Raw genomic sequence first — 25,979 nt, forward strand, 5'->3', positions numbered from 1 at the left:
TGAGGCCAGCATCTGCTTCTGGTGAGGGCCTCAAGAAGCTTACAGTCATGGTGGAAAGTGAATGGGGAGCAGGTGCATCACATGGCAAGGGGGAGCAAGAGAGGGTGGAAGAAGATGCCAGGCTCTTTTAACAACCAGATCTTGCATGAACTCAGAGCAAGAACTCACTCATTACCACAGGGAGGGCACCAAGCCATTCGTGAGGGACCCACCCCATGACCCAAATATCTCCCACCAGGCCCCACCACCAACACTGGAGATTACATTTCAACGTGAGATTTGGAGGGGACAAATATCCAAACCATATCAATTAGCAAAGACTAATGAAGTATAACAAAGGAAGTAACTACATAGGATATTTGGAGAATAGGCTGTCAACAATGAGAAAACAAACCTGCAGATGTTCTAAATGATAAGGGCAGGAGGGTGAGGTGGGGCTAAAAGGAGAGGCCATTTTGGTCTGCACGTGTAACATCTGCGTATGTAATTCACCTCCTCACAAACAATGCACAGCAGCTAAACTAGCTCCGTGTAACTGTCAGGAGAGTGACTAACAAACAACTGAAATGAACTTTGACTAGTCTAAGCAGGAAAGAAATTTATTAAAGTTTACTGGGTAGCTCTCCGAACCTCAGTGAGTGCCAGAGAACCAAGCTAGAAAAGCACACAGCCAAGACCACACCCAAAATCCCATGCAGAATTGCTCTAGAGAAGACAGCCCTGCACCATACCAGGATACTGCATGTTATGACTGAAACCTCAATGCCTACTACCTCTGAGCTCCTGGGAGCTCATCTGCTCTTTCATGTCCCACACTTCTGATCTAAAATCTGGCACAAATGCCTCTAACTGATGGAGCCTACTTCACACTCTACATGCAGACTGCCAGGAAGCTTGGGAAAACAGGGGCTTATTAAGTGGAAATTCCTCAAACACGAGCAAAGTATTCAAAGGTGTCAAATGGCCAAAGACAATTTAAAAATTATAGTATATACTCCTATGTGTTAAAGGAGGAAAAAGTACAAGTTATTTGAGAACTTGAGCTTTTCATGTAAGCTTGGCACCGGTATGGTAAAGCCCTGGCATTTACGCGACAGGCCTTTAGCATAAATGGCAGCTCTTTGATTGAGTGCCTAACATGAAGCCTATCAGTTGATAAACACTGCCCATATGCACAGAAGTCACATTCTTCCTGTTTCTTCATTTAACAGCCATGCTGAATGGAGACATAAAGACATGAAGAAAGTCCTTAGCATTGTGTTAAATTTTTCTTTTATAAAAAGAAAGTAAAAAGGAAACTAACCACCAGGGACAAAGGGATAAATTAAAGAAAAAAAAAGCTTTAACAAATCTTTAATGAGTATTGGCAGAGACATTTCAGAAAGTTTTGGATCCATAAAATAACAAAGGAATAATGAGAGCAAGAAAGAGCTTTTGAAAATTACATGCATAGTACAAAAAAAAATTTCAATGGTTTTAAAAAAATGCATAATTAACATTTCCCCCCAAAGGCAAAAAAAAAAAAAACAGGAAATAAATGTTTAAGAAAAAGAAGTCACTTAAAAATAAATCCAAGAGACCCAAATCCAACCAACAGTACTTCCAGAAAAAAAGAATAGAAAGGAGAAAATAATCACACAAAAAAAATACAAGAAAATTTCCCAGAGATAAAAGGCACAAATGTTTCCAGAGATAAAAGGCACAAGAGATAAAAGGCACATTTCCCATAGATAAAAGGCACAAGTGTTCAAAGTGAAAAATATGGCTACCAGGCTCCAAGAAAGAAGAATGGAAACAGATTCATTCCTAAACATATAATTAAGAAATTACCAAACAACAAAGAAAAAAAGAATATAAGAAAAGATTCCAGAGAAGAAAAAAATCACTAAAGGAGTAAGAAAGAGAATGGAAAACAAATGTTTCATCCCAAAACACCGAATACTAGAAAATAATCCAGCAATTGACTTATAGAAAATTCTTTTCAGTTTAGAATTTTATATCCAGTCAAAGAAGTATCCGAGAGAAACAAATATACTTTTAGTAATGTAATGGCTTACAAAATTTATATAGTATAAATTTATTTGCCAGAAGTAATTTTATAAAGTATTCCAGCAAAATGAGGAGAAAACCAAAAAGGACAAAAACATACACATTCAGGAAATCGTGGTTACAAACAAGTTTGCTGGCTCTGCAAACTTTCAAATGACTAGTCCAGATAGCAGCTGTAGTATAGATGGCCCCCAAAAGGAGATGGCAAGGAGGAAGGTGGAGATGGAAGGCAACCTGACACATAATATAATCCTGAAGCCAGAAAAAAACTTGAAAATAAAATAAAAACAGAATAAACACCAGGGAAAAAGGAAGTCATAATTCAAAATTGAAGCCACTAGAATATGAGTCAGTGGACTTCAAAAAAAAAAAAAAGGAAGAAAATGCATTCAAAAAAATAAAGAAAGTAAAAAGTTGAAAATTATTAAGGATGAAACCAGGAAGGCCCACATATGCTTTCCCAATAAGAAAAAATAAAGGTAATTTGAAAAAGCTTCACAGAAATTCACAATGTAAATATGAATGAAAATAAAATATGGAAAATTTTTAGCAAATGCTAGAATTAAATAATCCATTTGAAAGAAAGAATCCCCTTAACTTTGATTCTAGGAACATTCTTTGGGTGGCTCAGGAGCCATACTGAATGAAATGTAACTGTAGAATACTTCTTGATTCTGCAGTAAACAACATTTACAGGGTCATAATAACTTTAATGCTATTTATTAATTTTTCAACTTTTAGGGTCAACCAATAGACAAAAATACAAAATTTAATAACAAATACTAAACCTAAAATATTATCAATACTCTCACCATACAGTTGTCAGATTTAGGTGTTATAATATACAAGGAGAGATGGTGAGAGGAGAAAGGGTGAAATATCCCAAACTCATGAAGCAGGGGTTCAAGAGAAACTGTCCGTAGTTAATGGAACAAATATCGTGGTGGAAATGACAAATGTAACCAATAAAGGAGCTCATAAAATTAATATATGTGGAGGAGCAAAAAAGAAAAGGAGGTGAAATGAGTAGGCTAAATTATCTTCTACTATGGTATCTGCTTAAATGATAAATGAAAAAAAAAAAAAGCAGACAGTATAAACATACAATTTAGCCCTAGAGGAAGAAGTACTAAAACCAGAAATGGTTCAAACTAGTTGTTCCTAGGGTCAGGTTATACCCTTTAGTGTAGGCAGTAGAGTAGAGGGCTACTGCTTTATACTTAAGTAAGTTTTTTTTAACCATGTACATGGATTATTTTCACCCCAAATTATTACTTAGTTCCTTTCATTAAATAAAGTACTATGGGATTTCAGAGAAAATAGCTACTCACAAAGTCCTAGGGGCCAACGAAAGGTGAGATTTTTAGTTGAACTACAAGAAATACAAAGGAAGAGAGTAGTATTGTATGTCTTCTATTTTAAGATTCACAATATTTTAACACCTCTGGCATCAGCATCATTGTTTAAATTTATAGCATCTTACAATTCCCGATGGCCTGGTAGCAGCTGTGATCTGGTTGTTATTGATTGCATACATCAAAACTGGACACTTTCTTAATGACCAACTGGACAATTTTAACCTATCAATATTTTGGTCAACAAACTATTTAAAGACCATTTGAGGAAAGAATATGAACTCCAAAAAACCCTATATTGACATCTTACAAGATCAGTTAAAAGCCAGCATCAAAATTAGCAAAATGAACCAGCTTGGAAGAAAATCCCAGAAACAAGAGTGAGGCATTCTTTTTTGAATTGCTGTATCACAAATATTCTTGATAGCCCAGAGTATGATACTGTTTGGGAAAATATTTACATCAACAGTTCTGAGATGAAAAGCAACTTGAAAAAAAACAGACTTTGAATATGAATAAGAATCCCTTAACCGAAATCTTTGATTTATACTTTCCTTATGAGAATGACATGATTTAAATAAAAATGTTTATATATATAATTCTTAGTGAGCTATCTGAATAAGTATAAATTTTTAAATGATAAAAAATACTGTATAATAGTTAAATACGCAGAGCTTTTTCTTTTTACTGATACAAAAATGATGGTTATCTTAATTCATTCATGTTGCAATAAAGGAAAACCTGAGACTGGGTAATTTATGAAGAAAAAAGGTTTCTTGGCTCATGGTTCCACAGGCGATACAAGAAGCATGGCACTGGCACCTGTACTGCATCTGGTGAGGGCCTCGAGTTGCTTCCACTCATAGTGCAGGCAAAGGAGAGGGGAAAGGAAGCCAGCATGCAGAGATCACATAGTGACAGCATGGAAGCAAGAGAGAGGAGGGACGAGCCAAGCTCTTTTTAAAAATCAGTGCTCACAGGAACTAATAGAGTAAGAACATGCTCATTACTGTGATGATGTCACCAAGCCACTCTTTGGGGATCTGCTCCATGACCTAAACACCTCCCTCTTCAAGACTCACCTCTAACACTGGGAATCAAGTTTCAACATGAGATTTGGAGGGGACAATTATCCAAACTATATCAGTGGTGTAGCTTAAAAATCCATGTTGTCTTAGACTTAAAGAATTACAACTACCTAGAAAAAAGGGTAATTAGGAGAAATCAGAGTAATTACTTATGATTGGGAAATTATAAAAGATTCCATAGAGTAGACATTTAATTGTCCCTCAAAGATGCAGAGGAATATGAAGCACATTGTAGGTATTAATAAATGAGGTTCCCACAGAACCTCTGGTCAGTAAAAACAAACATCAGCCAAAGGGCATCGGTAAATGCCAATAAGAACTCCTGCATAAGAATTGATTTGCAAGTTTAGAATCCTATTAATCAAAAGACCAAGAAGCCACTTGCCTAAATTGCTGTTTTTATAGATTGTTTCTTTGCATCCTGTTTGTTGTGTCAACAAAACTTTTCTCCCGGCCTGGCACGATGGTTCACACCTGTAATCCCTGCACTTTGGGAGGCCAAAGCGGGAGGATCACTTGAGTTCAGGAGTTTGAGACCACCCTGTGTAACATAGCAAGTCTTCATCCCTACTAAAAATTTGAAAATATTAGCCAGGTGTGGTAGCATGCAGTGGGGACACTGAGGCAGGAGGGTAGCTTGAACCCGGAGACTGAGGCTGCAATGAGCTATGATTATGCCACTGCACTTCGGCCTGGGTGACAGAGCGAGACACTGTCTTAAAAAAATATTTTCTCCCCCAAATCAGACCTATGACTAGCAGTGTTGTTGCAAGACACCACACTAGATAGTATCACCACACTAGATACCCAGCTACCTCCTGGATAGGTCTAATATGATAAGTATACCAAAATTCTAAGAGATAACATCTTACTACTGTAACAGCAACTACAATTAACAGGTGCTTATGTGTATGCCAGTATGTTTTCTCTCTGTGTTTATACACACACACACACGCACACACATGCATATAATATGTGTGTTTATCTATGTGTGTGTGTATGATTTATCATCTCTTTCATCTCCTAAACACAAACCACTTTGGTTCAGAAATTCTGTTGGTGTGCACAGAAATCTAATTGTTTGATTCTCTCATGTTCATAGCTTCTTAATTTGTATAGGTTTAGACACCCAAATAACAGCGGCTAAAGTTACAATAAGAAAGTATAATTAATTCTGAGAAAAACTAAGTTGTCCTCCACCCTCACAAAACAAATAGTTGGTAACAGCTGTTCTTAAACATGAGTTTTCACGTTTTTAAAGCCTATTATAATACCATTATAGAAGCACCTGAGACTCTCTATTTGGCTCAAACCTTTTAGCTGTTATCTAGTGAAAATAGATAAAACATTTATATGTCCCTACAAACTTTATAGACAGTATTGGTCCAAAGCTAGGGCACACTCACTCACTTTCACTTGTACTTATGTGTACTCACTCTCATTCATTCTCTTTCTCCCTCTCTCGGCACTCCGAATCTCTTTCACCTTGCTCTAGTTTTTTTTCCATATGCTTACTACCTTCTAGTATATGGTATAATTTACTCTATTAAGTTTATTGTTTGCACTCTGTTATGTCTTACAAGCACAGGGATGCTCATCTATTTTGTTCAGTATCTAGAATAATGCTTAGCCCCGAGTAAGCTCTCAATAAATATTTGAATAAATAAATGGAATTCAAGATGCTCATAATATATGGCAAGAGAGTATTAAATGAAGTTAAAGTAAGCTAAGGCCTCTGTATTTTCCTGTATTCATTACTGCTCGAAGTGTATTCATTTTCAACTTCGATAACTTAAGGATTCATATGGTAACTTCTACAGTAGTTACTGAACAATAGAAATAGAGTGTATAACTCTTAAAGTAATGAAAGAAAATTTGAAGTGATAAAAATAATCAACCTAAAATGTGGCAATAAAAAAGAAAATAACCAGAATTATGGGCAAATAAAGAAAGCAGAAAGTAAATACAAGCCTAAATATATCAGTAATTGTATTAAATGTAAACTGACAAAATTCTCCAGTGGAAAGACATTGAATTTAAAATACCTTAAGAAATAAATGCTGTTTACTACAGACACATCTAAAACATAAGAATATAGAAAGGTTGAATGCAGAATGACAGAAAAATGATATAGGACACAGAGACACATTTAAAATAAGTAGAAATCTGAAAGCAAAGGATGGAAAAAAGATTTAACATGCACATACGGAACAAAAGAAAGCTGGTGGAGTTATATCAATATCATACAAAATAGGCTTTAATGCAAAAAGAAACATTAGAAATCAAGAAGCTTACTCCAAATTGACTAAAGTTTCAATTAACCAGAAAAATACTTTTAAGTTAATAACTAGGCAAAAAGAAATATGAAAATCAGAACATATTTTAAACTGATCTTAGTGAAAACAGTATCTCAAAATTTATTTCACACAGATAAAGAAGTATGTAGAAGGCAGCTCAAAGCCATAAATAATACTTTTCAAAAAGAGGAAAGGCTGAAAATTAATGTGCTATCATTCCTTTATAATCTGTTAGAATAAAACATTTAATAGAACATTCACTTAAGCAGTTAGAACAGAAAAAATCAAAGAAAGTAGAAGGGAAAAAGAAATAATAAAGAAACACTGTCTTGATTACTACAGATTTAAAATGAGTCTTGCTATCTGATAGCACAAATTCTCCCATTTTGCATCTTTTTCAAGAGTGCTTTAGCATTCTTTGGGTTTTGACTTTCCATATACATCTTAGAATCAGCTTGTCAAGTTCTAAAAAAATTGTTAGGAATTTAATAGAGATCCTATTGAGACTGTTTTGAGTCTATAACAATGAAAAGGAAATTGATATCCTTTAATCATTCAGTCCTAAAATGTATGACTATCTGTCTCCATATACTGAGTTCTTCTCTAATATGAGATATAAATCTTATCTAATTTTTTCCATAAAAGTCCCTGAACATCTTGTTAGATGTTTTTCACAGGAACTTCATGTTTTTGAAATTATTTTAAATGATGCATTTCTAAAATATTTCATTTTCTGTTTCTTGATGGCATATAGAAATATACTTGATTTTTAAAGTATTTTTTAAAATATCAGTTTTATTGGTCTATTATTCATATATCATAAAGTTCACTCTTTTATAGCATACGATTCACTAGGTTTAGTACATTAACAAAGTGAATGTATCTAACAGAGCAATCATCACCACTGTCTCATTTCAAAATATTATCATCACCCCAAAATGCACCTCTTCCTCATTAGCAGTCGCTCCCCTTTCACCAGCTTCCTCCATCCCTGGCAACCACTGATCTACTTTCTGTGTTTATGGACTTGTCTATTCTGGACAGTTCATATAAATAAAATCCTGGGGTCTTTAGTAACTGGCTTCCTTCTCTTAGCATAATGTTTTCAAGGATCATCCATGTTGTAGCATTTATCAGCACTTCATTCCCTTTTATTGCCTAATAATATTCCATTGTATGGATATACCTCAGTTTGTTTATCCATTCATCAGTGTATGGACATTTGGATAGTTTCTATTTTTTGGTTATTATGAAGAATGTTGCTACTAACACTTCTGTACAACTTTTTGTGTGGATGTATATTTTCATCCATCTTAGGTATATACCTAGGACTAGAATTACTGGGTCATATTACCATATGACTATCTTAAACACTTATGTTTAGCATTTGAAAATAATTCATGTCACTTTCAGATGGAAGCATTTGAAGATGGCTCACGAGTATCCATCCCTGCTGTCTTTTCCCCTACCACACCAAATGGGAAAGTTCCATGTTCCAGATGGTTACAGTTACAGAATGATGGAGTTTCCCTGAACTTAGACCTCCAAGTTATTACATGGAGAAGTTGCCCCAGAGAGTTGTCTTAGTCCATAGGAGACTTTGCATCAATGAAGAATTGCATTAAGCCCATGAGATTTGAAGATTATTTGTTACTGCAGCATAACCTAACCTATCCTCACAGACACCAGGCTTAATCTCACCAGTAATTAAAGTAGTAACTATTAATGAGATAATACCCATCAGATGGCGAAAAATTAAATGTTCTGGCAATACGAAGTTTGTCCATCTGGTGTAGAGCAATAAAAACAGGAATGCAAATTGGTGAATCCACACTAAAAATGTGTGGCATTCATTATCTAATAAAGTTGAAGTCTGCAAGTCCTGCTAGCCCATAATTTGTCTATTGGTTTTATGCTCTAAAGAAACTTCTGTATACCAACACACTTGTAGATGGATCATAGCTGCTTTATTTATAGTGGCAAAAAAGAAGGAAGGGAGGAAGGCAGGAAGGAAGAAGTGATGGGTGAGGGAAGAAGAAAGGAAGGAAACTAAATATGCATAATCAGAATTCATTTTTTAAATTAATGTGTTATATTTATAGAATTGAATATATCCAGGAATAAAAATGAACAAACAATAGCATTCAATCACCAAAAAAAGTATTGAGCACCTCTTACATGTTAGGCCCTATTTCACACACTAGGGACATAACAGTGAACAAAACAGGACAAAATTCTGCCCTTGTGGAGTTTACATTCTAGTGGAAATGGGTCAGAAAAAAAAAAGATAATTAAAAAGTCACACAGTATTTTATAAGGTAAAATAATGCAATAGGGAGACACAACGGAGAGAAGAGAGGAAAGGAAAGGAAAGGAAAGGAAAGGAAAGGAAAGGAAAGGAAAGGAGGAAAGGAAAGGAAAAAGAATATATTACAAGGTAAGAAGATATGTAATTTTAAATACTGTAATCAGAGTAGGCCTCATTGAAAAGGAGACATTTGAACAAAGACTTAAAAGAAGTGACAGTAACAAGGCAAACCATGTGGAAATCTGGAGGACAAGCATTCAAGGCAGGAAAAGCTAAAATGAAAAGATGGTTTCTAATATAGTCAAGAAATAGCAAGGAGCCCAGTGTGGCTGGAACTGAGTAAAGTGAAAGGAAGAACAGTAGGAAATGAGACCAGATAGGTAAAGTGGCAGGCAGAATGATCAGGTAGGGCCTTGGAGGTTATCCTAAGGACTTTGGTTTTTACTCTGTGTGAACCAGAAATCCATGGAGAGTTTGGAGGAGAAAAGTGACACGATCCGACATACATTATAAAAGGAGTGCTCTGATTGCTATTTTGAGAATGTATTGAAGAGGGCAAAAAATAAAAGCAGGGAGACCAGTTTGGAGGTCCTTGCAAAAACTCATATCAGAGTTGATGGCACCTTGTACCAGGGTGGGAGCTGTCAGAGGCATTTGAACCAGAGCAACTCCATCTTGAGTAGGGGCTGGGTAAAATGAGGCTGAGACCTACTGGGCTGCATTCCCAAACAGTTAAGACATTCTAAGTCACAGGATGAGATAGGAGGTCAGGACAAGATACAGGTCATAAAGATCTTGCTGATAAAACAGGTTGCAGTAAAAAAGATGGCCAAAACCCATCAAAATCAAGATGATGATGAGAGTGACCTCTGGTTGTCCCCACTACTACACTCCCACCAGCGCCATGAAAGTTTACAAATGCCATGGCAATGTCAGGAAGTTACCCAATATGGTCTAAAAACGGGAGGCATGAATAATCCACCCCGTGTTCAGCATATCATCAAGAAATAGCCATAAAAATGGGCAACCAGCAGACCTTTGGGCTGCTCTGTCTATGGAGTAGCCATTCTTTTATTCCTTCACTTTCCAAATAAACTTGTTTTCACTTTACTCTACCTAATTGCCCTGAATTCTTTCTTGCATGAGATCCAAGAACCCTCTCTTGGGGTCTGGATTGGGACCCCTTTCCTGTAACAGAGCCATGGAAGTAATGAGAAGTCATTATATTCTGGATTTGTTTTGAAGATAGAGGACAGAGAATTCCCCAACACATTACAAACGAGGTATGAGAGAATAGGAGGAATCAAAGATGACTCCAAGGTTCGGGGCCTAACTAACTTGAAAGATGGAGATGAGGAAGATTGCAGATAGTGCAGGTTTGGGAAAGATGAAGATTCCATGTGGAGAATTTGAACTGGAGATGCCTACTAGACATCCAAATGGAAATGCTCAGTAGACAGCTGGAATATAAAGATCTGAAGTCCAGAGGGAGCAGTCAAGGCTTGAGCTATCACTTTTGGAATCATCAACACACACACATAGAGAGATTGCATGAAATCATCAAAAAGCACGGAGAAAAAAAGAGCTAAACCTTAAGGTATTCCAAGGTTAAAACCTCTAAGAAAAGAGGAGAGGCTAGTAGCACAGGAGACAGAAAGGAGCAGCCAGTGAAGAAGGAGGAAAATCAAGAATGCATGGTGTCCTGGAAGTCAGTAAGGGACTGTTTCAAGGAGCAGAGTAATAACCGTGACAATGCTACCAGTAGTGAAGTAAAATGAACCCTGACAACTGACTACTGGATGAGCAAAGGTAGTATCATTGGTGAACTTGACAGTAGTAGACCTTGACGTAGTTTTAGCAGAATATTGAAAACAAGATTAATAGGAACGAGTTTTTTTTAACAGTGTGAAGAGAATAATTGGAGACAGGGAATAGAGACAATCCTCCCTCCCTCCCTCCCTCCCTCCCTTCCTCCGTTCCTCCCTTCCTCCCTTCCTCCGTTCCTCCCTTCCTCCCTTCCTTCCTTTCTTTTTCTTTTTGAGACAGAGTCTCACTCGTCTCCCAGGCTGGAGTGCAGTGGTGCGATCTTGGCTCACTGCAACCTCCGTCTCCCAGGTTCAAGCAATTCTCTGCCTCAGCCTCCGGAGTAGCTGGGATTACAGGCGCCTGCCACCAGGTCTGGATAAATTTTTTTATATTTTTAGTAGAGATGGGATTTTGCCATCTTGGCCAAGCTGGTCTTGAACTCCTGACCTTGTGACCCACCCATCTCAGCCTCCGAAAATGCTAGGATTACAGGCGTGAGGCACCATGCCCAGCCGAGATAACTCTTTCAAAAAATATTGTTTTAAAGGAGAGAGAAGAAATCCCTTAATCTCATAAACATAATGTTAAGCAAAATAATCTATGATTTAATGCCTACCATAATCATATAAAACTTTTTTTGGGCCAGGCATGGTGGCTCACACCTGCAATCCCAGCACTTTGGGAGGCCGAAGTGGGCAGATCATGAGGTCAGGAGATTGAGACCATCCTGGCTAACACGGTGAAACCCCATCTCTACTAAAAATACAAAAAAAAAAAAAATAGCCAGGTGTGGAGGCTCACGCCTGTAATCCCAGATACTTGGGAGGCTGAGGCAGGAGAATCGCTTGAACCTGGGAGGCGGAGGTTGCAGTGAGCTGGGATCGTGCCATTGCACTCCAACCTGGGCGACAGAGCAAGACACCGTCTCAAAATAAATAAGTAAATAACTTTCTTTTTTTAAAAAAAGGTAAATTAGATTTGTGATGAAGGAACAAACAAGAAGTTTTGGGATATTTGCAATGTTCTTTTTTTGGGGGTGGTGAATAATGAGAAATTTGCCTTACAATTACCTATTATAATGATTTATCATATTACCTGTCAACCATTAAATTTGTTTTATATGCTTCTCTCTATATTCATTACAGTTCAAATGTGTTAAAGATTGTATTTATATTTATATAAGATTTGTAGTTTTAAAATATTTTAAATATTAATAAGATTATGTGTGACGATAACAGGTAATATCACTATTAAGTCACAAAAAGTACTAAATCAGCCTGGGCAACATAGCAAGACTCCAAAAAACATGTTTGAGAAGGAATATTCCAAACTATAAGCAGATCGTATTTGACGAGCAACTCCAAAAGGTTGTACATACTGCGTGTGGCCAGTAGGTGAACATTTGCAACTTTCTAATTTAATTAAAACTGGAATTTGTAAATCACATAAAGTCTTAAGAATTAGAGCAGACTATAAGCCTTTTTCTTCATTTTTAACTCCACAGGACATACTCTTTAAGTGGGTGTGTTTGGCTCTCAGTATGAAAAATGCAGTACAATATCTGCCAAGAGAGTTCTTTTTTTTTTTTTTCTGGATACTTTTAGTATTTATTTCCAAGACCTCCCAGAAATATTGCACTTCACAAATACACACCATTTGTTCCTATAATAGTGATCTAAGTGCGAAGAGATTACTTTTTTCTCAGTAAATTGCTGAGAGAGTAAGTCCCCACATTACAAAGGAGGAACAGAGCCTCTGCCACCCATGATGACACTCCCAAGCCATGAATGAGTTGGCTGTGGACCGTGAGCTGTTGGATCCATCCAGTTTCAGTTGTTTTCCAAATGACGAGCAACCAGGGTATATTTGAGTTCTACAATTCCCTGTTCACTCAACAAGCAATTTACTTAAATCTCTGAGCATCTGTTTCAACGGAGATGACTATCTCTACTTCACCAGAGAATATGAGGGAAGATAAATGCCTGAGTAACTTACGACATTTCCAGCAGGCAAAAAGGCACTGAAAATAAGTTAAAATGTACTCATAAAAGAGTACTTCAAATCCATTTCACTCTCCCAAATTGCATACAAAGCACATGTGGGTGAGAAAAGATTGTTTTATTATTTTGAATCCGAGCCACCGAAAAGAGGCAGAAATATTCTTAAACCTGTCCTTACTAGTGATAACTAAGTTTCAAATAATCTTGAAAATGCTACTGATAAAACATTAGAAGTAGCAACAAAAGCTACTGTAACATTCTCTGTCTGCTAAAACAACCCGACATTTTCTTCTAATCAAAAAGAAAGTACGAAGTACACTAACCCTTCACAGTACATACTCACTGTAGACACTTTTGTGTGTGTGTGTGTCCATTCCTAATTTCTGGTTTATCTGTTTAGTTAATCTCTGCTATTTTCTGGGATTCATTCCAAGGCAACTAACTGCATTACTAAAATTGGCATCTCTGCTATTGTGCTTAATTTCACAGCGGCTCAGAAGTGACCTGAAACCAATTTTTTAACATTCTGCCCACAACTTTATGCTAAAAAGTAGCCAGCACTGTCCAAGAACAATAATTGATAGGAAAGGTGCAATGTTTGTTTTCCTTCAAACGCATTTTTATTTCCTGCAGATGTACAATATTTAAAGAGAATACGTGCTTTGCTAAAGCCATGTATTTTTGTTGCAGTGTTGCAAATACTGGCTTAAAGATTATTTAAGGTAATATGAGAGGTGTAAATATTCATATAAATCTATATGTTTCTGAGCTCTTTATACATGTTTTTCTCTATACCTTTTGGTGGGAAAATCCTAAAAGCCTAAGTCATAAATGCATATAAACTAGTGCCAAGATTAATACAGATTGTTTTTATTTCATGAAATTATGAAACTAGCAATGTTTGTAACAAGTTAAAGAGTTAAGGAATTATACTTTTTTATTCTGGGGCATACCTTAGATATTCTCAAAAAGCCCTCAGAAATTATCTTAATCCAACCCTCCAACTTGAAAAAATGAGGAAACTGAGACCCACTGAGGTTAAACGAACCACAGTGTCATAGATAATAAAATGGAAATCATACCAAAACTCAGATTTTCTGATTCCAATTCCAGAGCCGTGAAAGGGTATTTGTTTCAATATACTTTAATACTTACAGAAATAAAAGTTAACAGAGGACACCCCAGGCAACACTTCAGTATAAAGAACTCCATTAGGCTGACAAGAGCCCAGAATTCTAATCTGTTTGCAAACACAAGTTCTAGAAATAACACCAGAAAGAACCAGTTTTTAAATGGCACCATACCTGCGGTTCCCAAATGATTCCTCAGTTGGGTCTCTTTTTCTCACCACTACAAATCCCTTTCAGTAAGTGGTTTGGTTAGGATTGGGTTTGGGGTTTTGCTGCTGATGCTGCTACTGTTGTTTAATTTGCTTGCAGGGAAGCGGGGAGGTGGGAAACAAAAGCTGAGGTCTAAACCATCCCTACAGAACAATTATTTTTTTCTCTTGTCATTTGAACCAGCAAATTCTCTTCAGGACCCCAGGGTTTACTGTTTTAGGTGGCATTCCCTTCAGTTTCCAAAGTAGGCACGAAGCCTGGAAAAGAAGTTGGCCGGGTGGCATGCTCTCTCGGTGGTCCGGAGCAGGTTCGCTCCAGGCGCTGCCGGCTGCTGTCAGCCGTGTGTCCAGATCTTCCTCGCCCCACGGGAGCCGAGAGTCGCCCGGCGTCGCACCCACCCCACCCCCGCCGCCCGCCGGGCGCTGGCCCCTCTGGTGGTCCCGCTAAGCTGCCCCGGACTCCCAGTCCCTAAGCGGCCCGCGGGGCTCCGCGTCTGCCACGCGCGTCCCAAAGCCCCATTCTCGAGTTACCCAGAGCGGGAAGAGGTGGCAATAGGGGGTGTCGGAGAGGGAAGCAGGTCCCACCTTGATCCGGGGGTCCAACTCGACCGAAGGCAGAGATGGCGGCGGCGCCGGGGCTCGGGCACCTGCGTTGCGCGCGCTCGGCCGGCCGTGGGCTCTGCGATGGGGCCGCTCCGAACTCCTCGCCCAAGGTGCGGGGCAACTCTCAGGAGAGGAGGAGGGCAGCCGAGTGCGTGGGGAGGTGGGGCTGAGCAGGAGCAGGCTGGGGTGGGGAGAAGGGAGGGAAGAGTCGGGTGGCCGCCCGCGTGCGCCCCGCGCCCTCCGCAGCCGCCCCTGAGCGGGAGGAGCGGACTCGAGCGGCTAGGGCGGTCGCGCAGGTGGCGGGGACGGCGGCGGGGAATGCCGCTGCAGGTGGCCGCGGGCCTGCGGGAGGAGAGACCCGGCGCTGGGGAGGGAGGACCCCTGCCCGCAGGGAGGCCGAGAGCCCAGGCGAACTCAGCAAGCACGCGGTGCCGCGAGTTCCCTGGCAGTCCCCCCCCCCGGAACCCGCGTCGGTGGCTGCAGGCTTGAGATAGGCACTGGGGTTCCCCCGTCCCTCCCACCCCCAGACTTCCAGAACTCTGCAGCAGCAGTTGTGTAAAATGCTACAATTAAGGTTGCGATAACTGGGAGGAGTGGGAAAAGAAAGCTAAAGGGAAAAGATCAAAACTAGTGAGGTCATGAGTTTCCTGATACCAGGGATGCTTCCGCCAGCATCTTCGTCATGCTTATCAGGAAGGCTGAAGAGGGCATTCGCGCATCTGGTGGGTGGGGGTGTCTGGAGGGGATTGAGCTATATGACCACCACTCTTTCAATCCTGAAATTCAATGATGTTTGACGTAGCAAGAATTTTTTTTGAAAGTACTCTTGAATAGTCTGATTCCAACTCCCAAGTAAATAGACATTTTCCGGCCCTCCACTCAAAATGTTCACTCATTATTTGTCTATGTATTAAATGCATCTTTATTGAGGAGTGCCAGACAATATGCTAGGTGCAGTTATAGAGTTCCTTGAATTTAGAGTTAGGGGTGGGAGGACAGACAGATAAGCATGTATTCATACAATTACCATCAGCGCTGGGTGATATGAAAGAAATCAACAGGGTAAGGGAGAAAGAATGAAGCGTAGTGGACATTCTCTAGATTGGATGGATGGCTAATTTTTAAAGGCCTCTACTTAATTTGACTAACGGCCTCATAGGAAGAAGCATTCCAGGCATACAGGGAAAGTGAGTTGCAGGAAGTAGCCCAGAGATGGGTAGGCCAGAAGCAACGACTCCCGGCTCCCTGGCCCAGCTGCTGTGCATTATGGAAGGAACCTTGCTATAACTTCGCAAATGGAGCTTCTCCTTCATAGGAACCGCCTCCCAGAACGAGTGTCACTTTTTTGAATAGCACTTGGATCTCCAGACCAGTTGTTGAAGCCACTTTATTCAGAAATGTCATATTTGTATACTAAATGGGCTTTCAGCGCTATCTGTGGTAGGCGAAAAATAACCCAGAAACACTAACCCTTGGATTTCCACCAAATCTAGACAGACAGGTGTCTCTATTGGATGGAGAGAAAAATTGAGGTAGGTTTCTGCAGACTATTTAGAGAACAAAACAATACAAAAAGAGTCTTTAATTAAATAATCAGTACGAACTAACATATTAGTTTCCTAGGTCTGCTTTAACAAATTACCACAAACTTGATGCTCAAACAGAGATGTATTCTCTCATTGCTCTGGAGACTAAAATTCCAAAATCAAGGTGTCAGCAGGTGTGTACTGGCTCCCAAGGCTCTATGGGAAAATCCTTCCTTGCCTCTGGTGGCTTCAGGAATTCTTTGGCTTGTGGCCACATAACTCCAGTCCCTGCCTTCATCGTCACATGCCTTCTCCTCTGTGTCTGTGCCTTCTTCTCTTCTTTTTGTTGTAAAGGACATTTGTCTTTGGATTTAGGGACCAACCAGATAATTCAGGATGGTCTCATCTCGAGATTCTTAACGTAGTTACATCTGCAAAGACCCTTTTTCCAAATAAGGTCACATTCACAGGTTACAGGAATTAGGATGTGGGCATTTTTGGTGGGAAGTCACTATTTAACCCACTATAACTAGTAAACTAATAGAGATCAAAATCATTGTCTACTGTGGTATCGGGTGTCATTCCAGCATCATTATTTGAAATTGTATTGGCACTAAATATAATTAATTATTTCATTGTGAACTACTAAAAATAAGTATTGCCGGGCATGGTGGCTCATGCCTGTAATCCCAGCACTTTGGGAGACTGAAGTGGGCAGACTACTTGAGCCCAGGAGTTCAAGACCAGCCTGACCAACATAGTGAAACCCCATCTCCATTAAAAATACAAAAATTAGCTGGGTGCGGTGGTGCACACCTGTAATCTCAGCTACTTGGGGGCCTGAGGCAGGAGAATCGGTTGAATCCAGGAGGCAGAGGTTGCACTGAACCGAGATCACACCACTGCACTCCAGCCTTGGTGACAGTGAGACTCCGTCTCAAAAAAGTAAATAAATAATAAAAAATAAAAATAAGTATCATTAAACCTGGGCATTTTGAAGAATAACTGCCCTGTAGGAAACAAGTACAAAGGCTCAAACCCTCAACTTGTGTTTGAGTTGCAGGCAATACTTGAAGGTCAAGCATGGCACCTCACAAGTGACCATTGTTACAGAAATGCATCCTAAATGCATCTGTATAGATTTCTGATAATGTGCCACTACTGTGTTCCGAGTGAGAAGGTCCTTACCTTATAGAATTTACATTCTAGGCTAGGAGACACCTTTGAATCTCATTTCACCTGGCACAATATTGGGTACATACCTGAAGCCTGATAAAGAACTGTGAATGAATGCATGAGTAAATACCAAGCAGCTAAGCAAATTATTACTATGGTGAAAAACATCTCTACAATAAGAAGATAGAATTTACTAGAGCAAAGCAGATTAGCACCCTGACTCATTCAGTACTTTTTTTGACAGAAGGAAAAAAAAAAACCCTAAAAGGAAAGCTTTGATGTGAAAAAAAAAATAATGAGATCACCTATCTTCTCTTTTGAAAAAAAATCAATACTATGCCCACTTACACAGATACAGCTCCTGCTGGGAACAATGAATCATGACTGAAATTATAGTTACTTAAATCAGGAGAAATATTTTATCCAAGTATTTTAGTTGTTAGTTTCAAAAACATAAATATTGCCCAACTATTAAGTTGAGAATATTGATACGCCACTTCTTGAAACTCTTTACGAATAATGATTTGAATGACTCCGTTTTCTTTCTGGCTCAACTGTTTTCTCTTTGACTTTCCTTCTTACTCTTCCACTCTTACAATTTTAAGCAACCAACCTATATCTTAATAACTACCAAACTGGGTCTTATTCATTGACTTACGTGGGTTACAGGCCCATCCCCGCACCAGTCGTGTGGCCAGTGAGTTGGAATATGATGACTGCCCAAGTAAATGGGAAAATGGAAAACCTGGAACCCCAAAATAAAATTAGGGTGCTTTTACTGATGGGGAAGTTGACAAAGAAAAGCACATATATCCACTACAATAGACACTCAGAAAAGCTTGTGGTTGAACTGACTGTAGTTTTAAATAAAACAGTGACTCACTTTGGCCATGATACCCTAAATGTCTTTTGGAAAGTTTTTCAGTATAAAATAATAATTATAACTATGATTATATGTCTAATTACTACACAAATCTTAAAAATTTGCATTCAAAAATGCATATAAAAGCCTTCCGAGTAGTTGGGATTACAGGTGTCCACCACCACGCCCACGTAATTTTTGTATTTTTAGTAGAGACGGGGTTTCACAATGTTGACCAGGCTGGTCTCAAACTCCTGACGTCAATTGATCCGCCTGCTTCAACCTCCCAAAGTGCTGGGATTACAGGTGTGAGCCACCATGCCCAGCCAGCAATAAACTATTTAAATAGTACCAATGCCATTTCCAGCCAAAAGAAATTTATATTTAATGTACATGAAACTTTTAAGTCCTCATGGAAAAACAATTTACAACTTGTAAGTTGTAACTGCTAATTCAAGAACTATTGTGTTCAATGAGCCAATGATATAGAACTATTTCTATTTTGATTCCTAACATGTCTCTGAGAATAAGTCCCTTTAAAACCTAAATGTCCAAGTGAAAATAAATTATTGTGTTATGTGAGGTGGCACCTTTGGTTAATGGAATAAGTGATAGAAGACACTGTGACAGTCTTTTTGATGTATCAATATGGCTAGGCTGCAGTCCCCAATTACGTAATCAAACACTAATCCAGGAGTTGCTAGATGTCATTAAAGTCCATAATCAGTTGACTGTACATGCAAGAGATTATCCTAGATAATCATGGTGGGCCTGGTTCTGTCAGGCCTTTGAGTCAGATGGCTGTTTTAAGGGTTTTCGATCAGACAAAAGGCCTTAACCCTCTTTCCATTTAGAAAAAGAGAAGTGCAGCTCACTGCCAGCACTCATTTAATTTTACATTAAACACATTCTTTGAGGCTGAAGCAAATCTGACTGATTTTCAATGTGAAAATAAAATATAAAAACTGTTCTTGGAGTTATTTCTAAACAGAGCTAACACCAGAATCATCTGAATCATCGGAATCATCTGTTATGGAAAAATCAGGTTAATCAAATGAATCTTTGGCCAACAACTGTTGGGAACAGGCCCCCAAATCTGGCCATAAACTGGCCCCAAAACTGGCCATAAGCAAAATCTCTGCAGCACTGTGACATGTTTGTGATAGCCATGACACCCATGCTGAAGGTTGTGGGTTTACCGGAATGAGAGCAAGGAACACCTGGCCCACCCAGGGCCGAAAACCACTTAAAGGCGTTCTTAAACCACAAGCAATAGCATGAGCGATCTGTGCCTTAAGGACATATTCATGCTGCAGATAACTAGCCCAACCCATCCCTTTACTTCAGCCAATCCCTTTATTTCCCATAAGAAATACTTTTAGTTAATCTATAATCTATAGAAACAATGCTTATCACTGGCTTGCTGTCAATAAGTATGTGGGTAAATCTCTGTTCGAGGTTCTCAGCTCTGAAGGCTGTGAGACCCCTGATTTTCCACTCCACACGCAATATTTCTGTGTGTGTGTCTTTAATTCCTCTAGCGCCGCTGGGTTAGGGTCTCCCCAGCCGAGCTGGTCTTGGCAAACAACTCTTCAATAATGATGTTAACATCATTCATAGGAATGCCACATTTTCTAGGATTTGACATTTTCAGGGACTGAGAATTACTATATTTTGTAAATGGAAATATCACTACTAAAAACAGAATGTGATCAATAGAGTGATGTCTTTTGTTTCTGAAGTCAATATACTGGAGGGATGTGAAAATAATAATAAAAGCATATTTCTTGGCAAAGTTATCTTGGGGTAAATGCTACAGCTACAGACGCCACTGGTGGGTATTCTCTGGGCAAACCGGTTAAGTCCAGGCATGGTGGCTCACTCCTGTAATCCCAACACTTTGGGAGTCCAAGGCAGGAGCATCACTTAAGGCCAGGAGTTCAAGACCAGCCTGGGCATCATAGCAAGACCCTATATTTAAAAAACATTTTTTTGGCCAGGTGCTGTGGCTCATGCCTGTAATCTCAGCACTTTGGGAGGCCAAGGCAGGCAGATCACGAGGTCAGGAGATCAAGACCATTCTGGCTAACACGGTGAAACCCCATCTCTACTTAAAATACAAAAAATTAGCCGGGCGTGGTGGCAGGCCCCTGTAGTCCCAGCTACTTGGGAGGCTGAGGCAGGAGAATGGCATGAACCCAGGAGGTGGAGGTTGCAGTGAGCTGAGATCATGCCACTCACTCCAGCCTGGGCAACAGAGCGAGACTCCATCTCAAAAAACAAAAACAAAACAAAAAAAACACATTTTTTTTTGTAAATTAGCCAGGCTTGGTGGGGCAGACCTGTAATTTTAGCTATTTGGGAAGCTGAGGTGTGAGGATTGCTCAAACTCAAAAGTCAAGGCTGCAGTGAGCTGTGATCACACCACTGTACTTCTAGCCTGGGCGACAGATCAAGACCTTCTCACTTCCTTCTGAGGAAGTAGAGTTGTTAGAATCCATATTTCTTTTTTTTTTTTTTTTTTTTGAGACGGAGTCTTGCTTTGTCGCCCAGGCTGGAGTGCAGTGACGCGATCTCGGCTCACTGCAAGCTCCACCTCCCGGGTTCACGCCATTCTCCTGCCTCAGCCTCCCGAGTAGCTGGGACTACAGGCGCCCACTACCACGCCCGGCTAATTTTTTGTATTTTTAGTAGAGACGGGGTTTCACCGTGTTAGCCAGGATGGTCTCGATCTCCTGACCTCGTAATCCGCCCGCCTCGGCCTCCCAAAGTGCTGGGATTACAGGCGTGAGCCACCGCGCCCGGCCTAGAATCCATATTTCTACTAAAAGTCTGCTTAGTTAGAAAGATAGAAGGCTATCTTAAACAGACTTTTAGTAGAAATATGGATGTTAACAACTCTGCTTCTTCAGAAGGAAGGGAGAAGCAAGGTAGAGAAAAATATATATTACCCTAGAGAATACCTAAATCATTATTAACAGGCTATTGATAGAAATACGGACATGAAAGTGGCTGCTGGAGACCAGGCACAGTGGCTCACACCTGTGATCCCAGCATTTTAGGAAGCTCAGGCAGGTGGATCACTTGAGCCCAGGGGTTTGAGACCAGCATGGGCAACATGGCAAAACCCAGTCTCTACTGAAAATACAAAAATTAGCAGGGTGTGGTGGTGTGCACCTGTAGTCCCAGCTACTTGGGAGACTGAGGCGGGGGAATTGCTTGAGCCTGGGAGGTGGAGGTTGCAGTAGGCTGAGATCACACCACTGCACTCCAGCCTGGGTGACAAAATGAGACCCGGAAGGAAGGAAGGAGAGAGAGAGAGACAGAGGATGGAAGGAAGGAGAGAAGGAAGGAAGGAAGGAGAGAGAGAAAGAAAAGAAAAGAAGAAAGAAAGAAAGAGAAAGAAAGAAGGAAGGAAGGAAAGAGAGAGAGAAAAAGAAAAGAAAAAAAGAAGAAAGAGAAAAAAAGAAGAAAAGAAAAAGAGAGAAAGAAAGAAAACAAAGAAAGAGAAAGAAAGAAAGAAAGAAAGAGAAAAAAGAAAGAAAAAAGAGCTGGCTGCTAGTGAGGACTCAGGTGGAAATGAGAAACGTGTTATTGGAAACTGGAGGAAGGGTGATACTTGTTACATAGTGATAGAAAGCTTGGCAGAATTGTGTCCTGCAGTTATGTGGAAAGCAGAATTTGTAAACAATGAAGTTGGGCATATAGCTGAGGAGATTTTCAAGCAGTGCTGAAGGCACATTTTGGTTTCTCGCTGCTTATAGTAAGATGTAAAAGGAAAGATAAAAATTAGGGAAAGAACGGTGAAACCAAAAGTGGCCAGGACTTGATGACTTAAAATGTTATCAGCAAAAATTAAGGATTCGCTGCCAGAAGAGTGCATTGTAGAGAAGAAGCCAGAAGTGTGGCTGGTAACACTTTTGCTATTACCTCAGAAAGATAAAAATCAGCATTCAGTCACACAAAAGGCTCTTTAAAGAGATTAAACAGGTGACACATGGACCCCCTCGGCCTTCTCAGCAGACCCCCAAAATAGAGACAAGATTATCTAAGAAAAATCTATAAACAAGCTTCTTTTCTTCAGGAGTGAATTTCTCCAATATACACAGGAAAACTACAAGATTCTTGAGAATTTTAAACCAGTGGAAACACTGCCACTTTGAAATTTAAAGGATAGAGTACAAGACAAAAGAAAGCTATTGGACCTCCAAAATTCCACAGACAAGAAACACCCTGATAAAACTACTCAGATGTAAACACAGATCACACTACAAAACAGACAGAAATCCTAGGCCTACCAGAAACCTAATCAACAAAAACCTCTGGAGGTGAGGAAACAGGATTCTGCATTTTAATAGGCATACCAAATGAAATTGGAGAAAACTACATTTAGGAGGAAGGCAAGAATTATAGTTCACTTCACATATTGGAAAGACAGTCATGAGGAAAATATGGTAGACTATTCAATGTAGCTCCTGTAAACTGAACTAATGTCAATGAGTGGAATGAATAGGGAGCCAGGTTTAAACCAAATCTGAGGAATAACTTTCTAACTGTCACAACAATTGGAAGTGGAATGGGCTTTCTGGTAAGACAATGCACTCTTCATCATAGATATTTTTAAATAGAGGCTAAATTATGTTCATCAGGAATGTCATAGGATGGGATTTGATGGGAGACAAGTTAGACTAGAATGATGGTGATTAAGGCCCCTACCACATCGAAGACTATTATTCAAAGCTACAACTTCAGAGCATTTAAATAAAAAAGATTTGAGGTGTAAATGATGAGTTAGAGAGTAAAAATGTTACTGACTATCCGCAATAGAGTTGATCCACCATCCATAGAACATGACCAATTTTTCCCTCCAAAGGTGGTGATTGCTTTACTTACTTTGCCCACATTTGTTCTCCATTGGTGAGGGGAGAGAAGTAACATACAGACAGAGATCAGAGATAACTTATTTTCAAGATGGTCAGGGTGAACTGGCAAATCTGAAACAGGAAAATTCACTGATGCAGATTATCACTTAAACATATATACACAGGCCCTGACTTTCACCAGCTCAGTTAAGCAGTCAAAGAACCACTAAGTAACTTCACAGCTTACGGTGCATTTGCTCTGCTCTGACTTTCAGATTGATTGTGTATGAATCTTTCAGGTCTGGAATACCAATATCCTGCAGGAACCACTACTATCTATAGTTACAGGAGTATTTACCAAAGTTTTCTTGACTTTGACCAGCTTTATACACCGTATCCCATTTGTAATATCAAAGAAGTCTGGAACAAACTGGTAGAGGTAAAAGGACATTACTATTACCATCTAAAAACCATGGGAGATTACTCGAAACACTAAAATTTCATGAGAGAGATTTGAGACTGCTTGGTTATTATGGTCTAAAGAGAACCATGAAGCTTTGTCTTTCTTTTGCGATTTCGTGTTGCTACAATTGCTCTGGTTTGTCCTTGCCTTTGGAAGGGAAAAGGGTGATGGGGTGGCAAAATCAAGGTCTCAGAATAGGTGATGAGTCTTTGTGAAATGGGTACAGAGGCACTTACATCTAACAGCAAAAGAGCTGCATTTGCAAACTTGAAAGGTGCTATGGTACAAAAGAATTCACCAATACAATTAATAGCAATAAAAATTCAAGTATATTCTTAGATTTAAGTAAATGCCTTCTTACGCACTGAGTTGCATTAGCTGGAAAAACAATATAACTGTTTAATTAAATAATGGATTCTGAGACCAAAGTAAACATTAGAAGAGAAAACCTTTTACATAAAGATGTTTAATTTTGGGGGTCACTTGACATGCCATTTGCAGATAATTAGTAGGCTTGCTTATTTGAGTAAATGGCAACCAGTATCTCTGCTTGAGCCGGAAACACATTTAGCAATGGAAAGTAGTTTTTTTTGGTTTGGTTTGGTTTGGTTTGTTGTTTTTTGAGACGGAGTCTCGCTCTTTCGCCCAGGCTGGAGTGCAGTGGAGTGATCTCGGCTCACTGCAACCTCCACCTCCTGGGTTCAAGTGATTCTCCTGCCTCAGCCTCCCAAGTAGCTGGGATTACAGGTGTGTGCCACCACACCCAGCTAATCCGGCTAATTTTTTTGTATTTTTAGTAGAGACAGGGTTTCACCATGTTAGCCAGGATGGTCTCAATCTCCTGACCTCGTGATCCGCCTGCCTCGGCCTCCCAAAGTGCTGAGATTACAGGTGTGAGCCACCGCACCCGGCCAACAATGGAAAATTTTAAACCTTGAGTATAAAAGTTGACTTAATGAAAGCCTAAAATCAATTTTACACATTAAATGCAAATGGTAACTGTAAAATACATTTCATTCTTCAAAAAGTTTTAGCAATTTAAAGTTAAACCAAATAGCTAATAAGCAATAAAAGAAAAGTACTTTAAAATTTTAGAAAGGAAATTGAACAACAAATCAGGAGAATCTGAGTTTCAAAATCCTTAATTAACAGGATAATTAATATCAACTAACCAAGTTGACTATCTTAAGTGCTAGCAATTTTTTCTTTAAATTTCACGATATTCAAAATGTATCTTACTAAAGTGCTATCTCCAGGCCCAGCCAGATAATTTAACCCAAATTCTCCAGGACATACAGTTTTTATAGTGCTCATTATACAATACAATAGTCTACTCATATAGTTGCTCCATTAATGCTTTTTGAATGAAAGGGGCATTTTATGAAAGAAAGACAAGAGGAACAAATACATACAGAACAAATGAACACTCTATTGTCAAGCCATAAATTGAGAAAAACAAATACTAATAACAAGAAAGTTTAGACATTAAAATACTTCAGGATATCCTTACGCTTTTCTAAGAAGTTCTAAGAAGGTATTCTTGGGGTACAAAAGTAAAAATAAAACTATCTATAATTTATATTAAAAAATAAATATGAGATGTTTAGAGAACAGTTATATGAACACTTACCTACACAAAAAATGGTTTTGTCATTCCTTCTAGGAATTTAAGTTTCCATAAAATATTCTTAAGGTACAGCCTTGACCATTTTACGGACTTGCTCAAAAGCATCTGTGTCTCTGCACTGCCTACAGGATAAAGTTTAAACTAAGTCTGGAACTGAAATTCGTTCTCAGAGTATTGTCAACTTAATTTACCAGTGTTTTCTTCCGCTTCAGCAGAGAACTCACAGTGACTTAAAAGCATCTTTGCATTTATTTTCACTTCCTGATTTTGTTCATGCTATGCCATCCTGAATGTTATTCCTTCATTCCACAGCATCCCTCCCTCAACCATCACCCACCACCATTATCCGCTGGCTGAGATCCTGGCCAATATGTCAAGATCCAACAAAATATTCCTTGTAATCTCCCAAATTGGGACTATGCTATCTAAGGTCTATGATCGTTTATAAATTTATTTGGTTTCCATTTTATCATGAAACATTATCTGATTCATCTAATGATTGCTTATGCATATCCCTATATAAATGCCCTGAGGGCAAATGTTATGTCTTATTAATGTTGTTTCGCTATTTCCTAAAGTATTTATGACAGTATCTTAGATTTAGAAATTGCTCAAATA

At 39.1% G+C, this 25,979-nt stretch overlaps 1 protein-coding gene across 2 annotated transcripts in view; it reads right to left on the bottom strand.

The window, feature by feature from the left end:
* LEPR (leptin receptor) overlaps positions 1–15,340 on the bottom strand; it is a 109,389-nt gene extending 94,049 nt beyond the window's left edge. The window contains exon 1 of one of the 2 annotated variants that reach the window (XM_055350096.2): positions 14,828–15,334. The gene's annotated coding sequence lies outside the window, so the exon portion shown is untranslated. Of the gene's footprint in view, positions 1–14,827 lie in introns of both variants that reach the window. The other variant, XM_031011785.3, reaches the window with a different exon arrangement.
* Between the last annotated feature and the right edge of the window lie 10,639 nt (positions 15,341–25,979).

This window comes from Gorilla gorilla, chromosome 1 (genome assembly GCF_029281585.2).
Source record: "Gorilla gorilla gorilla isolate KB3781 chromosome 1, NHGRI_mGorGor1-v2.1_pri, whole genome shotgun sequence".
Classification (NCBI taxonomy): domain Eukaryota; kingdom Metazoa; phylum Chordata; class Mammalia; order Primates; family Hominidae; genus Gorilla; species Gorilla gorilla.